Consider the following 17,101-nt stretch of genomic DNA (forward strand, 5'->3'; position numbering starts at 1 on the left):
ATAAAATATTTCTGACAGACATAAAAATACAATGCTAAAAATAACATTTATAATTTTTTGTGATGGACCAAGTACAAATCTGTACTGTAGGCTTAATCAGGCCAGCTGAAAAATCCTCATTGTTTAGCCCTGAGTAAGTTTTCAAACTTCAGAATGTTCACCTGAAATAATCCTTATATTAGATGTTAAAACGCAGCCATAGTTCATGCCTTTCGGTTATACTCTGTCTAGCGATTACAATCAGTGCAGTTCAGAGATAGTAAAAATACCCCACAAAGAACTGTAAGTGAACTTCTGAGAAATGTCTCAGGCATGAAATTTGAACATCATCTCATAAAAGCAAAGGGAGGGTTGGAGCTGGTTGAGTTTGGAGGCCTGTGAAATTCGTCTTGATGGGGATAATGAGGGACATCCCCCAGACCAGCTGATCGTGCTCAATCAAAGGAGACCCACAGGATCAACAGGTTTTGCCTTTCATGTTGCTGGCTGTGTGGGTTCCTGGCGTGCTGATTTGTGACTAAAGATAAAAATCACATTGCCAGGGATTACCACACAACTGCCGCTTGGACAGCTACTATGGAAACCAGAGGCACCATCTTAATGCAGCTCCAGAAAATAAAAATAAAAGAAGATGTGGCTTTTCTCCGGGGCCTCCAGAAGGATATCAAAGAAATGCAGAGGAGGAACACTTCCCTCCCGATGAACGGCGTGGGTGAAAGAGCATGCATACTCACTCACGCTCATGAAGTGTTAAGGAGAGACTCTCAAACAGGTGCAGAGCTTAGCTAATTGGTGAACAGTGACTGAACTCTTTGTTCACAGTGGCTAAGTTCTGAACCTGATGAGAGGATGACAGGTGTTAAGAGAGTCCTCATGGAATCGTGGAAGTGCTTTTTTTCTTCTCATTCCTTTAACTTGCTGCAGATACAAAGTGCTAAAAGTTTAATAACACTTTTGATATGAAAGGGGTTACAAAAATGGAAGACAGCATTAAAGGTTCACACAACAGCACAGCGTTTCAATCCTGCTTGAGAGTGCCAAACAAGGTTGTTAACAAAAAGTGAACACTGACTGTGTGAACGTAGCCAAAGAAAGAGAAAGTCAGTGGGGGTGTAATAAAAAAGATTTGTTGGCAAAATACAACAGGGCCTCCTTCTCACCTGTATTCATACCATTATTTTCTGTCCCACGGGCACATTTTCCAATTTCTTCATCAAAACATTCTCCTACATATGGTTCTTTCAAATGCCTACAATCAGACTGAGAGTTCATACATCACTGTGCAAACATTCTTTGTGGGGTAAAATTAAACTTTGTCTTAGCAGTGCCGTGTGATGCGGTTGCCTTCATAATGGACTGATTGTGAGATTCATTTTGTGAAAAGCAAAACAAACTATTGCCGAGAGCACTTGGGTTGGCGTGACAGATTAAGAGCAACTTTGAGATGGTGGAGATGACTGTAATGAAGGCTGATGAGAAACAGACTGCGCTAATGGAGCCCACGGTGAGATGAGGAGCCCAGGAGTCATAATCCTTCTCCTCCACATGTCATGTAGTTGCGCTACTTGCCTAAACTCAATTAATGTTTTGTTTGTTTGTGTTTTAGTATAGGTCCAAAAACATACAGGTCAAAGGACAATGCCCACATTTCCAAAAGTAGCATACTTTATTAATGGTCAAGAATTAATACCTCCTTCGAAATATAGTGCATACTCTGAAAATACGGGAATTCAGAAGCAGTAACTCTCTTTTTCTGCTGGGCAACAATGTCCACATGAAAACAAGAATAATTCTTGTGGAAATGTGGACAGGAGGAGGAACAAAGCGAGACCCGGCCGCAAAGACCAAAACATCTGCGTCTCTCTACTTTAAAAACAGCCCCACTTTTAGCTTCCATGGGTGAAATATGAAAGACAGGAAGCTGTGTGCTTAAAAGGACCTCTGCAGATTGAGTTAGCGGACGGCCAGCGGCCATTTCTGACAGCATGCAGCATTCTAAGTCATGTCAGATGTACAAGTTAAATATGAAGCTGCGGAGAAGCTGGCCATTAATGACTATATTTAGAAGCTGTTTAAAGATGCATTACCATCCAAGACTAGTAAAAATGGAATTAGTTGCATGGGCTGTATTTAAAATGTCATTAGGGTATATTTTGTGGGAAATTAAGTGCTAAGCACCTTCAGCTGAAGCATATTATACTATCTCTGATCCTTCCATCAACTCCACCATGCCGAATAGGAGTCATATGCGAGTATGTGCGAGAGACGGATAGATGGACCTGGCCTCCCGTGCCTACTGAGCTGATTACAGTATTGTAGAAACACTGGCTCAGTTCAGCAGGAACAGGAGTCTGGTCCACAAACCCCCCTACAAACATCAATACCAAAGTAAAACCTCCCTTTAGTTCCTGCTTGAAACCTTTGCCATTGTGTTTCATTTATTAGTAAATGTTTAACTCCGTACATTTGAAGATTATTTACATTTGAGATGACTAATGTTTGCATATATCTATCTGTAAAGCATATCTCAGATGCCTGTCCGAATAAAAACAATGGGTCCGGACAGAACAAAATAGAAGATCTACACTAATATTCCCATTGCTATATAATGATTTAGTAACTTTACTGCAAAGAGTATTAGGATACAGTATGTTTTGATGCATGACAAACAGAACTATATCACAGCCATGAATCACAGGTTTAATTTTGTAGTGATTCTAGTCCTTTTCTGTTGCAGGTTTCAGATTTGTCTGGTCTCTAGTCGCAGGTTGAACTCAGGGAAGTCAACCCGTCAGATGTTTCAGGATTCTACTTTTTTTGTCCTTCATCACTGATGCCCAAAGGGAATACTTAATGGAATATGCACAAAATACAGCACTGCAATCAGAGACCATATAAGAAATCACTGTTGTTTTCCATCTATAAGCCATGTTACCAAAGCTGGGAGCAATACCTCCACATTTTTATGTTGACAAAAATAATAAAATACACATTGTACACAAATGTATATGAGCCAAATTCTGTTTAATTAGTCTATCATAAGTGTTGGAGAACCTGAATTAGACCAGAGGTACAATTTGTTTACCATGCATATCAAAAAAGGAAATGTCATCATTCTCTGAACCGTCACACTGTCCTCAACTCTTCAGTTCATGTGTTCAGTCCCAGAGCCCTGATTGGATATAAAGAAAAATGTTTGTGGTAGAAATATGTGCTGATGATGGATGTTTGCACGCTAAACATGTAACCTTATCCTCACTCTTGCAGTTTTTACACCACCACACACATTCAGCAACAATGTGTATTTCTGATTTCACACATTTTAGACAATTCATTTGTTAGAAATATGGTACCATACAATCTATTGATCATTAATCAGATATAATTAATAAGTATTAACAATGAAATCTAATGAAAAAATTATATAATTAATAAAAGCAATTTATGATATGTTGTTCACACATAGGGTTTCATAGTTAAAGGGATATTTCACCCCACAATTTGTGTTATTTTCTCACCCTCATGTTGTTCCATATTTTAGCCTAACATTCCCCCTAAAATCTTCTAATAGATGTTTGAACAGGGCTGCCACTGGCCAAATTGATGCCTTATGCAGAGTTCCTGCGTAATGTGAGTGTGAAGCAATCGTCTGTGTTTCGCAATTGATTTTGAGTCCTTGAGTAAGGGCAGCCGGTGGCCTTTCTTGTGCCCTCCTAGTGTAAGATGGTGCTCCTCCCTAGGAGTTGGTGCCCTATGCAGACTGCGTAGTCTGCATATAGGGAGTAGCGGTACTGTGTTTGGATCAACATGAGTGTTAGTAAATGATGATCTAATTTTTATTTTGGGGTGAACTATCCCTTTAAGGTGCAGAGGCAACTTGGTTTATGGTGAATTTTGAAAATATTCAATTGTAAGCATTTAGGGGCACTGCAAATAAAAGAAAATACTGATATGAGTCTTCCAGTAAGGCATTACATTCAGTATGACCTTGTTCTGAGGGATGATCTCATGCTTGAGAAAGAGTGGGATAGGGAGAAGGCAAGGAGGAAGTTGTCATACTGGTTGATTGACCCTCTGAGAAACACTACCGATGATAGAGTCTATGAAGTACAGTACATAGACTCTAAACTATTCAAGAGGCCCCGCTTTGGGAGCCAGCGAGAACTCACACACACACAAATGTGAGCATTCATGTGGTAAGAAGACTCAGGCATGCTGTCCTGTCAGAACAGTATGTGGGAGGACAGTGAGTGCAGACAAATGGCGTGTTAGCTAGACAGAGCTTTGCAGTAAAACAATAAAGACACCGAGACCAAACACTCACAAAATACACCTGCAAAACTGACAGGAGTCACATCCCTGAAAATGTACAGTCTCCAATTCACTTTTGATGTCATCCAAACACACAGTTATATACACCGATCAGCCACAACATTAAAACCACCTGCCTAATATTGTGTATGTCCCCCTCATGCTGCCAAAACAGCACCAACCCACATCCCAAAATAGTATTCTGTGATGATATTCTTCTCACCACAATTGTAAAGAGTAGTTATTTGAGTTACCGTAGACTTTGTTACTTTGAACCAGTCTCGCCATTCTCTGTTGACCTCTCTCATCAACAAGGCGTCTCCATCCACAGAACTGCTGCTCACTGGAAGTTTTTTGTTTTTGGCACCATTCTGAGAAAATTCTAGAGACTGTCGTGTTTGAAAATCCCAGGAGATCAGCAGTTACATAAATACTCAAACAAAATCTATGCACATATCTAATCAGCAAATCATGTGGCAGCAGTGCAGTGCGTAAAATCATGCAGATATGGGTCAGGAGCTTCAGTTAATGTTCACGTCAACCTTTAAAATGGGGAACAATTTTTTATCTCTGTGATTTGGACCGTGGCATGATTGTTGTTGCCAGATGGGCTGGTTTGACTATTTCTGCAACTGCTGATCTCCTGGGATTTTCACGCCCACAGTCTATAGAATTTAATCTGAATGGTGCCGAAAACAAAAAACATCCATTGAGCGGAAGTTTTTATTTGATAGCGGCTTTCACAACACACATAGTTTCAAATCAGCTTTACTGAAGACCGGGCATTAACAGAAGTTAAAACTGTAATGTCATCATTGTGTAGTATGATTAAAATACGATTGTGAATTGTGTTTAAAAATAAGTCATTAATAATATCTGTTTATAACCCCAGCGAGCAAGCTGAAGGCGACTGTAGCAAGGAACACAAAACTCCATAAGCTGTTGGTTAATGGAGAAAAATAACCTTGGGAGAAACCAGACTCACTGTGGGGGCCAAAAGATAACCGCACTGTACAATTGTGGTGAGAAGAATATCATCTCAGAATACTATTTTGGGATGCGAGTTGGTTGTTGGTTGTTTTGGCAGCACGAGGGGGACCTACATAATATTAGGCAGGTGGTTTTAATGTTGTGGCTGATCAGTGTGTGTGTGTGTATGTATATGTATATGTATATGTATATATATATATATATATATATATATATATATATATATATATATATATATATATATATATATATATATATATATATATATATTCGGAGGCCCCTTTTGTGTTTAAAGAGAACACCCACAGCTTTTGAAATAAAATTGCCAGCTGGGATTCTCTTATAAATGCCATTTTGTCCCACCCAGCATTTGAGTGTGTAACTGAGCTACGCTAAGTTTCCTTGTCCTAATAAATAGTTTTGCCGGAGCACACAAAACTAGGAGTTTTTATGTGAGGCTCTTGGAACAGGCTTTGTGGAGTGTGTCCTGAAGAGTCTTCAGCCTGAAATGAACTCTGCTGTCCAGCGAGGAAGCTATGTTTAGTTTGCAGTCTATTGAGGCAAGAATATTGTTACAGGTCTGTATGCTGTTATTTTTTCAGTGGAAATTTTATAGAATCGTCGCAAAGCTATTTTCAATCATGGTGAGCACGTAAGTTAAAAGGATAGTTCACCCAAAATTTAACATTCTGTCAACATTAACTCACCCTAATGTGGTCTCAAACTTGTATGACTGACTGACTTCTACGATAAAATTGTCATAATAGACCAATTGGGCATGAAAACCGCAAACCTGGCAACTGTGTGGTTTGTGCACATGAACGAGCTTCATGAATGTGCCAAGGAGACTACAGATCTCAAGATTTATTGTGAAAAAAGACTTCAATTTTGGTCTGTTTTTCACCCCCAGCGATCATATCACTTAAGAAGACATGAATTAAACCACTCAAAACGTATGCATGATTTTTATGCTGACTTTATGTCCTTTTTTAGAGCTTGAATGTTTTGCATCCCATTGAGAAAAACACATTATACAGTAAATCCTTCAAAATATTTTTGCTAGTGTTCCGCTGATAAGAGTTTGAGATGGCATGAGGGCAATGATGAGACTAGTTATCATTTTTGGGTGGAACGATCACTTTAAGCTCCTAAAAAGTATATAAAAAAGAAACACCATAAAAATATATGCACTATATTTCAAGTCATCAAATCTCATACGATAGCTTTATGTGAGGAACAGATGGAATTTTAAGTCAATATTCAATGCCAATCTTTCCCTCCTATGAGCTGTTAACAGGAAAACTGCTGCTACCAGACCACAGAGTTGAATTCGAAAACTTGATTAGTCCGATTAATGAACAAAACTTTTCAATGAACCACTTGAACTGGTTCACAAATCAGACTGAATTATGACTCAATGACTCACTGAGCCAATCACAGTGGTTCTCCAGTTGACAGCTCACTGGAGGGCATGTTTAGTCACGATGAATGTTGGACTTTCATTTCAGTCTGTTCCTGGCAAAAAGCAATTGTATGTATGGCTTGGAAAGACTTTGTATAAATGGAGCACAGATGTATAGATTACTTTTATGGTGTTTTGTTGTCCTTTTTGGAACTTAACAGCTGCGGTCATTAAAAACGGTCACTCTATGGAAAAGAGTAGTGGTTGGGGGTGGGGGGCACGATATGTTAAAGTATTGCAATATTTTTCCTAACAATATCAACGTCATTAGTGCATTTGCGTGTTTTCCAGTGCTCCGGTATTGTGTGTTATTGTGTGTCATGGTCGTTACAGTTGAGCTCCAATATGACATCAAAGATCCAGAAACCACCATTATAGTCCATATGAATCGAGCATTATATTCAAAGTCCTTGAAGCAATATGATAGATTTGTGAAACGCTAAAGGATGCATTTAAAGGGAAAATACTGTATGCATGCGCAGGGCATTTCAGGGAATGAGTGATGCTCTGTCATTGACACACACACACACACACACACACACAGCACGCTATTGATAAGCAATATCAAACTACTGTGAAATAGCCTACAGACAGAAACTCCAAGTTCTTCCTGCAGTATTATGCTAAAATAATACCCATTAATAATATATTACAAATTAGAATATTTAAATTGACTGTTACATCCTATCACAAATAGGTAAACTAAAGAATCCACTTATTCGAGGATCAGTATTTTTTATCTTCACAAATTAATGGTTTCAAATATTTTGGATATCCATCCATCCATCCATCCATCCATCTTCAACCGCTTATCCGAAGTCGGGTCGCGGGGGCAGCTGCTCCAGCAGGGGGCCCCAAACTTCCCTATCCCGAGCCACATTAACCAGCTCTGACTGGGCGACCCCGAGGCGTTCCCAGGCCAGTGTGGAGATGTAATCTCTCCACCTAGTCCTGGGTCTTCCCCGAGGCCTCCTCCCAGCTGGACGTGCCTGAAACACCTCCCTAGGGAGGCGGCCAGGGAGCATCCTTACCAGATGCCCAAACCACCTCAACTGACTCCTTTCAACGCAAAGGAGCAGCGGCTCTACTCCGAGCTCCTCACGGATTACTGAGCTCCTCACCCTATCTCTAAGGGAGAAGCCCGCCACCCTTCTGAGGAAGCCCATTTCGGCCGCTTGTACTCGCTGACCTAGTTCTTTCGGTCATGACCCAACCTTCATGACCATAGGTGAGGGTAGGAACAAAAATTGACCGGTAGATCGAGAGCTTTGCCTTTCGGCTCAGCTCTCTTTTCGTGACAACAGTGTGATAGAGCGAGTGCAATACTGCCCCTGCTGCCCCGATTCTCCGGCCAACCTCCCGCTCCATTGTCCCCTCACTCGTGAACAAGACCCCGAGGTACTTGAACTCCTTCACTTGGGGCAAAACCTCATTCCCTACCTGGAGTACGCACTCCATCGGTTTTTATTTTGGATATATATATATTTATTTGATAAAGCATTTGGTGGGGGGCCTGGGTAGCTCAGCGTGTATATATGCTCACTATCACACCTGGAGTAGAGAGTTCAAATCAAAGGAGTGCTGAGTGACTCCAGCCAGGTCTCCTAAGCAACCAAATTGGTCCAGTTGCTAGGGAGGGTAGAGTCACATGGAGTAACCTCCTCGTGGTCTTTATTAGTGGTTCTCGTTCTCAATGGGGCGCATGGCAAGTTGTGCGTGGATCGTGTAGAGTAGCATGAGCCTCCTCAAGCTGGGAATCTCCGCGGTGTCATGCACAGCGAGCCACGTGATAAGATGCATGGATTGACTCTCACAGAAGCGGAGGCAACTGAGACTTGTCTTCTGCCACCCAGATTAAGGGGAGTAACTGCGCCACCACTAGGACCTACAAAGTAGTGGGAATTGGGCATTCCAAATTGGGAGAAAAGAGGACAAAAACAAATAAACTAAAATAATGCATTTGGTGATTTGGCAACAGTTTTCTGAAGACCTATGAATAAGAATTAAAAACAATGAGTAAAATATGATATTACAATATATAGCAGTTTTGAATCGCAATACACCAAAAATAAATCACAATTACATTGGCATAATATCGTATTGCCAGTGTGACAAATGTATGTTGTTACACTAGATTATTGACATAATTTAATCAATAACGGTATTATTTTATGGGACTCTTATTATGAAAACATTTGTTTTGGAAGTTTCACAGTTGTCAATGGTCATGTGATATAAACTTAATAATTTGCGTTTTGTTTTCAATTCTTCATGACATGTATATTTCTTATTTTTTTGTATTGTTTTTGGTCTCACTCTTGATAAATATTTCTGCACTAAATTAAGGAAGCACTATTACGTAAACTTCGTCATGCGTGAGGGTAATGCTGATGTAATTGCGTGCGCGCTCTCTCTTTCGCTGGATGTCGTGGCGAGAGGTATGTTTTTATCTGCTCCTCAGAGAAGTGTGTAAATGTGCTTTATTGAGTGTAGTATAGGGATTTTCTGTATGTAATGAGTTTATTTGTTGTCTTTTCTGTACTGAGAGATCAACAATCTGGGTTATAAATGTTATAAGAGTATGTTTGATCGAAGTACGCATTTGATTAATGGCCGCAGTTGCACGTGCGGTACGCTTGTGAGTTTAGATCGTTAAAATCTTTACAGTTGAATTTAATATGAGCTATACAGTTGTAATTGTGTAAAGTTGTATTTGTTTATTTTGAAGGATCCATGCAATGTTTAAATGTATTTTCTGTATATGAATTTACATGAGATATCGTGTGTTGATTGACAGGCACGGCTAGACCAGAAATGGCAATTAACTGTGCTTGAGTGTGATCGTGTCTGTTATTTCTTTTGACACAGGTATGTAGATGGATCATTTACTATTGTTATTTTTCTATATTTCTTATTTTTCTGTCTTTTATTATTTAATTTATTTCTATAATTAAGTGCTCTCTTTCGCTGGATGTTGTGGCGAGAGGCACGGCTAGACCTGAAATGGCAATTAACTGTGCTTGAGTGTGATCGTGTCTGTTATTTCTTTTGACACAGACACAGTGAAGCTGAAAGTAAAGAAAAACAAAAGTACATCATTGTGTGGGATCTCTTTCTTTAAAATCAAACACAACGCAGAAGAAAACCCACTACACCAGTTACCTTTTGATTCCCACCCCTAGAAATTACCTATATGAAGATTCCTCAAAATTTCTCCTTTTTGTGTTCAACAGAGATAAAAACTTTCTAGATTGGAACGACATTAAGGCGAGAAAATATGACAGAATTTATATTTTTGGGTGATCTATTGCTCTGTCCACTGATATTACCGAGATGAGCCCATATACTTTGCATCAAGTATGTATATAATGGTGTGGGTGAAAGTTGAGCTGAGCAATTACATTTTTTTCATAACTCAACTTGCCATAGAAGGAGCTGCACTCAGCATGCAAGCTGTTGGGTGTACACTTATTTTTGTACAGCATCTGTGTTAAGCTGAAACGCTTTTGATTTTAAAGGTGTTGTAAACAGTCGGCAGCCTATTCTGTTGCTCTCTGCATACCACAAGAACTGGCATAGGGTCATTAAAGGCACTGATGACAACTTAATTGAGCTCTGTGCAGCCACTGTCTAGTCTGAATAGGCCACAGAGTTCACATGATCAAACTCATGGCATCCGAGGGTGTAAATGTTCATTTCACAATGTGCTGAACCCATCACAATGTAAAACCAGCTGAATCAAAGAAGACCTCACCTTGACAGTTATTTCACAGGAATGCAAACAGGACCTTGGGAGAAGACAGCAAAGTTTAAAAACATATGCAAGACTAGGTTTATTGAAATGTAGGAGGACAGGAGCTCTTTTACAGCACAGAGGTGTCAGGGAGGGAGAGAATGTGCAAGAAACAGCATCCTTATACACTCACCTAAAGGATTATTAGGAACACCATACTAATACTGTGTTTGACCCCCTTTCACCTTCAGAACTGCCTTAATTATATGTGGCATTGATTCAACAAGGTGCTGAAAGCATTCTTTAGAAATGTTGGCCCATATTGATAGGATAGCATCTTGCAGTTGATGGAGATTTGTGGGGTGCACATCCAGGGCACGAAGCTCTCGTTCCATCACATCCCAAAGATGCTCTATTGGGTTGAGATCTGGTGACTGTGGGGGCCATTTTAGTACAGTGAACTCATTGTCATGTTCAAGAAACCAATTTGAAATTATTCAAGCTTTGTGACATGGTGCATTATCCTGCTGGAAGTAACCATCAGAGGATGGGTACATGGTGGCCATAAAGGGATGGACAAGGTCAGAAACAATGCTCAGGTAGGCCGTGGCATTTAAACGATGCCCAATTGGCACTAAGGGGCCTAAAGTGTGCCAAGAAAACATCCCCCACACCATTACACCACCACCACGCATGATGGATCCATGTTCTCATTCTGTTTACGCCAAATTCTGACTCTACCATCTGAATGTCTCAACAGAAATCGAGACTCATCAGACCAGGCAACATTTTTCCAGTCTTCAACTGTCCAATTTTGGTGAGCTCTTGCAAATTGTAGCCTCTTTTTCCTATTTGTTGTGGAGATGAGTGGTACCCGGTGGGGTCTTCTGCTGTTGTAGCCCATCCGTCTCAAGGTTGTGCGTGTTGTGGCTTCACAAATGCTTTGCTGCATACCTCGGTTGTAACGAGTGGTTATTTCAGGCAAAGTTGCTCTTCTATCAGCTTGAATCAATCGGCCCATTTTCCTCTGACCTCTAGCATCAACAAGGCATTTTCGCCCACAGGACTGCCGCATACTGTTTTTCCCTTTTCACACCATTCTTTGTAAACCCTAGAAATGGTTGTGCGTGAAAATCCCAGTAACTCAGCAGATTGTGAAATACTCAGTCCGGCCCGTCTGGCACCAACAACCACGCCACGCTCAAAATTGCTTAAATCACCTTTCTTTCCCATTCTGACATTCAGTTTGGAGTTCAGGAGATTGTCTTGACCAGGACCACACCCCTAAATGCATTGAAGCAACTGCCATGTGATTGGTTGATTAGATAATTGCATTAATGAGAAATTGAACAGGTGTTCCTAATAATCCTTTAGGTGAGTGTATATGCCCAGGGGCCGGTTGCACCAGCTATACGTACATTACACCTTAAGACTAGTTGTGGCATAAAGGGGTCACCCTGTCAATTTCAACACATTCAATATATATATGATATTAAAATCAATAAATGTCTGTTTTTCCAGTATTTTGTATCAGTATTTATCTATTTTAGAAACAGTTCCTATATATTGTTGATTACAATGGGCAAATACACTATTTATCAAATCTACTTTTATTACGTAGGCTATCGTATTTTAACGGGGATATAATCTATTACAGCTGACAATGTGAGCAAACAAGGTTTGAACATCAACCGTAACTAAATCAAATTGAAGTTCGCGGCTTTTTAACACTTCCGTGCACAAATATGAATGCTGCAAATTGGATCAATAGAGGTAAACGTCATATTATGCAACTACACACTACTTTAAAGAGAGCCTACGACCTACTAGTTAAACTGAGTCTTGCCTTAAGAACAGGTGGTGCAACCAAATTTAGCACTGACTAACTAGCAGTTACTAAGCCCTTATTGTGAACCTTCCGTCCCAACTTACGTGAGAACTTACGCACATCTGGTGCAACCCTACCCATGCCTCTTTTGCTACTGCCTGAGATTAGATCAAAGAGAAGGACGCCATCAGTAATTTTCCAGTCTACTTCACTTTGCCTTATTTAACTGGTGACGCAAGGATGATTTTCTTGCGGTGCCATAATTAGATATCATACGTTTTGCTGTGACCTCTGGTGCCCTCTGTAGGTGGGGTGGTGGAAAAATGTCAGAAGCCAGAGAGGCGGTTCAGACATCTCAGATGCTGCCAGAACAAGTAGCTCAGCAGCTGTGTCTACCCAGAACACGCACTGCACCACCCAAGCCTCATAGACAGCCTGATATGCCCTAGAAAAACCTTCATCCACCCACACACCAAGCACAATGAAAAAAAAAAATCTTTACCATAATATAACATAGGCCTATTTGTTATGAGTAGAGAGGAGGAAGAGCTAGTTTTTACTCATGAGGGATCGATGGAGACATTTAATCAACCTAAAGAGGGTTTCCAACGAATGTAAATGGTCACATTTCAGGTTTTACAATCTGTCAACACTAAGCAACCAAATTGGTCCAGTTGCTAGGGAGGTTAGAGTCACATGGGGTAACCTCCTTGTGGTCGCGGTTAGTGGTTCTCGTTCTCAATGGGGCACATGGTAAGTTGTGCGTGGATCGCGGAGAGTAGCATGAGCCTCCTCAAGCTGTGTCATGCACAGCGAGCCACGTGATAAGATGCATGGATTGACTTTCACAGAAGCGGAGGCAAGTGCATCAAGTCATAACATTGGGGAAACAATCAGAGAATAACTTATTACAAAATATTTAAATGCATACCATGTGCACATGAAATTATTACATGATTTCTTACTAAATGTAACGTCACAATATTGTAGATATTTCTTTTTACCACAAAACTTTAAATTAAAATGAATATATAAACAAAAGAACCTCGGTTTGAATGCTCATAAATTATCTGCATTATATAATGTAATAATCTTAAATTCTGTTTGTTTGTTGACAAAATGTTCAAATTAGGGGAGCTCTATAATAATTGCTGTGTTCAAGATGGCATAAATGATGCCTTTGTAGGGGACTTCAATAGGAGAATAATCATTGTCAGTCATGCTGAGTCATTCCAAACTAAATTTCCAATTAAAATTACTTAAAAAGTGAGCTCGCAATGACCATTATTTTTGAGCCTCACACCTTTTAGTCCTCCGAAACACTCACAGTGCAGCTAAAAGGAACAGACTGTCAGTCTTTCAGGCAATTTTGTGATGGGTAACCATATACTTTAGGAAACCAAAACACTAAATATCCGGTCAATTATTTTCCTGTGCCAAGCCTGAATTTCCTACAATCATATTGAGGGACTGTGTGAGAAATCTCTCTGGGAACAGACCCACCTGTGATAAGAGGGTTATAAGAGTGTTGCAAAGCTCATCTCACCTGACATCATCTCCCTCTTCATGATTCTCAGTCACGCTCTGCAGTATATTTCTGATCCAGTTCAGATAATCCAGCCAGGCTTCCCTGGGAAGCTAAAGAGGGGTGAAATAATAAACAGAGAAATACGAATAATCCCTGAAATTGATTGTGAGCTGGAGCTAACTTCAATTTATCAACTGAATTCAAACCCTTGTATGAGTTCAGTCATCTGAACAGTCAACATGGGAATAAAGCTTGACAAAGAGACGGAAACTTTCTTAAATTGAGCAGTTATATTTCATTTCTGCATTATATACAGCAGGGTTCAAAAGTCTTAGTTTACTTGTGAGAATGCTTCTATTTTTCCACTGTTCTAATTTAATAAAGTTTCAGTACAAATGATATTATCGGATAAAAATTTTAGTTGAATTGTATAAATTAACATGAGTTTCACAACTTCTTAATATTTGGTATGTCCTCTTGCTTGAATCACAGCATGCATCTGAGCTGGCATGGACAAATCCTGATGATCCATGTTATCCTAACATGATTCAAGAATATTCCAAACAGCATCTTGTTTGGTTAAATAGAAGGAAGGAAATATGACCTTTTGTGAAAGGTCAATTTGCATACTTAATTAATACTAGTAATAGTGCAGAATCTTCAATATTTATAAATTTTACATTATGATGTTTTTTGTTTTTATATATATATTTTATCCTCAAATATTCATGGACTCTTTAACATTGGACATTTGAACCCCACTGTATTATAGAGCTGTATATTTAGAAAAGTTAAAGCCCAACATGAGGCTCATAACTTTCTTTAAACACAATAATCAGCTTAGTTGTGAGACACATTTTTCTGAAGTTATGTCACAGCCAAGGATCATGACCTATGTTTAGCACGATGAGGTAAATAATTAAACTGTGGTATTCACGAGTCTCCTTTCAGAGACAGAGGGCCTCCTTCAGTCAATCATTCTATGGACAATGACAATTGAATCACTGCAAACAAACATCCCAAAAAAGCACCCTGGGCACACAAGGCACCTGAGGTCTGCTGCTATTCTTCTGTTGTGCTGGCTTATAGAATAGGTGGCATTGTGAGGATATCCTCTAGAGTTGGGGCGGCACTGAAGAGGCCCAGATCTTTTGGGAGCTGAGCCAGAAATAGATATCTGAGGACTGGACTGAGGCTGGCAGGGTGGGTACAGGAGGAAGGAGGCTCTGTTTGTTTGGGACTGCTCTGATGGGGGCGGGGGGAGATAAGGTCAGGCTTTGGAGACTAGTGATTGTGTAGGTTTGGGGAGATGTATTCAAATAAAGCTCTAAAGGGTCTGCAGGAGAGCTACTAAGAAAAAGCTCTGTATTCTGAACAATACACATTTTTTTGTCTTTTGCAGACAGTTGATTAGGTGATTTGTGGAGATTAGATGTGTGTTATAGTTTGCATGCTAGCAAATGATCTGCTGTCATTCAAAAATGTCATGACGCTATCTAAATTCCACTATACACTATATACTGCAAATACACTACAGTCTTTAGTCTGATGTGTTGATGCTATATTGCTAGATGCTACATTTAATTTGATGCTAATGGAAACAAATGTGAGGAACAAATACCGTGTACTGTCTTTCAGTATGTTGTAGCTTAAAGAAATAGTTCACACAAAAATGACAATTCTCTCTTCATTTACTTACCCTCATAACAATTCTTCTGCAGAACACAAACTAAGATATTTTTATGGACATTTGATTTAAATATATCCATTTAATGGGGTCCAACACATGGAAGCTCCAAAAAGGGCATAAAGGCAGCATAAATTAGTGTTGCAACGATCAAGAAATTTGAGGTAGAAACCATTCAATATTTTAACATTGTTAATATAACAGTGATAATATCACTTGATGCATGAACAGAGCACTGAACATGCACTCTGCCCATTTACACCCACTGTACACATGCTCTGTAATCAAGCTTCAAATCATGAGAGCACCAAGGAGACTTATAGGGCTTTATAGTGAAAAAGGTCTCATCCAAAACAGATCATATCGCTTCATAAGACATGGATTAAACCACTCGAGTCATATGGATTACATTTATGCTGCCTTTTTGGAGTTTAGAAGTGTTGGTCTCCATGGACTTGCATTGTATGGATATATTCAAATCAAATTAAATCAATTAAAATATCAGAACCTTTATTTTGTAGAGTTTTTGGTCCAGTGAATCTTTGTGGAACAATGTCGTTTCAATGTTTCTTCAGATAAACGATCAACACCAAGGTACAATACAAAATGACAGCCTTGTTTCTGTATAAGTCAAATTAAAACATGGTGTCTACTCTAAAGTCTTGAACAAAAGAATAGCTTCCAATATTTTGTTTTCATTTTCTAAGCAATTAAGGCCTATATTTATCAGAGAAGGCAGTGCTGTACCTGATGGTGGAGTCAGCAAAGGTAAATGGCACCACATTTGGAAAGAAGGCTCTGAGCCGGTCCTACTAATCACACATGCACACAGATATCACAGCAACTAGAAATGTGAAATACAGAATCATTTTTGTGGCCCAAAGTTGAAGTGTGTCATTTCAGTGACACTAGTAGCACGAAATTATATTGCAAAAATAAGTTAGTGTCCAAACATATGGCCCTAAAATCCTGCTTTTGAGAAAGCAAGACTGAAATATTATAATAATGTATGTCCAATGTAGGCTTCTGTATGTGTGGAGTTAAAATATTGTTTGTTTTTGCAATTCCATTTGGTGAAACGAAAGAAAGGTGACTGTTCTGGCACAAAAAGGGGATGGAAACTTAAAGGAATAGTTCATCAAAAAATGACAAAGTTCTGTCATAAAGTGACACAAAAATTCATATGTAACAAAATTATGTCAGATTAATCCTTTTGTGTTCCATGTTAAAAAGAAAGTCCATTTTCATTTTTGGGTGATCTACTCCAATAAGAAGGTCGTCTTTTAATATTACAATTTCAGACCATATATTGAATGGAGTCTGCATGCATTTAGATGTCTGCTTATCAAGCTTCTGATGGTAAAACCAGTGCATAAGAGAGTGGCAGCTTGATCCTGTGATTTCTATTCGGTCAGTCTCTGGAGGAAGCAGCTAGTGTAGAACTGAATGAGAGTTCTAACGGCCAAGTTCTCTGTCAGCATATTCCTGCACACACAAAATTATACAGTACATACAGTATCTATCTATCTATCTATCTATCTATCTATCTATCTATCTATCTA

General features: G+C 39.4%; 1 pseudogene; it reads left to right on the forward strand.

Moving 5' to 3' along the window:
* The window catches only part of LOC127630552 (aminopeptidase O-like), a 118,266-nt pseudogene extending 113,860 nt beyond the window's left edge, over positions 1 to 4,406 (forward strand).
* Positions 4,407 to 17,101: the final 12,695 nt, after the last annotated feature.

This window comes from Xyrauchen texanus, chromosome 37 (assembly GCF_025860055.1).
Source record: "Xyrauchen texanus isolate HMW12.3.18 chromosome 37, RBS_HiC_50CHRs, whole genome shotgun sequence".
NCBI lineage: Eukaryota > Metazoa > Chordata > Actinopteri > Cypriniformes > Catostomidae > Xyrauchen > Xyrauchen texanus.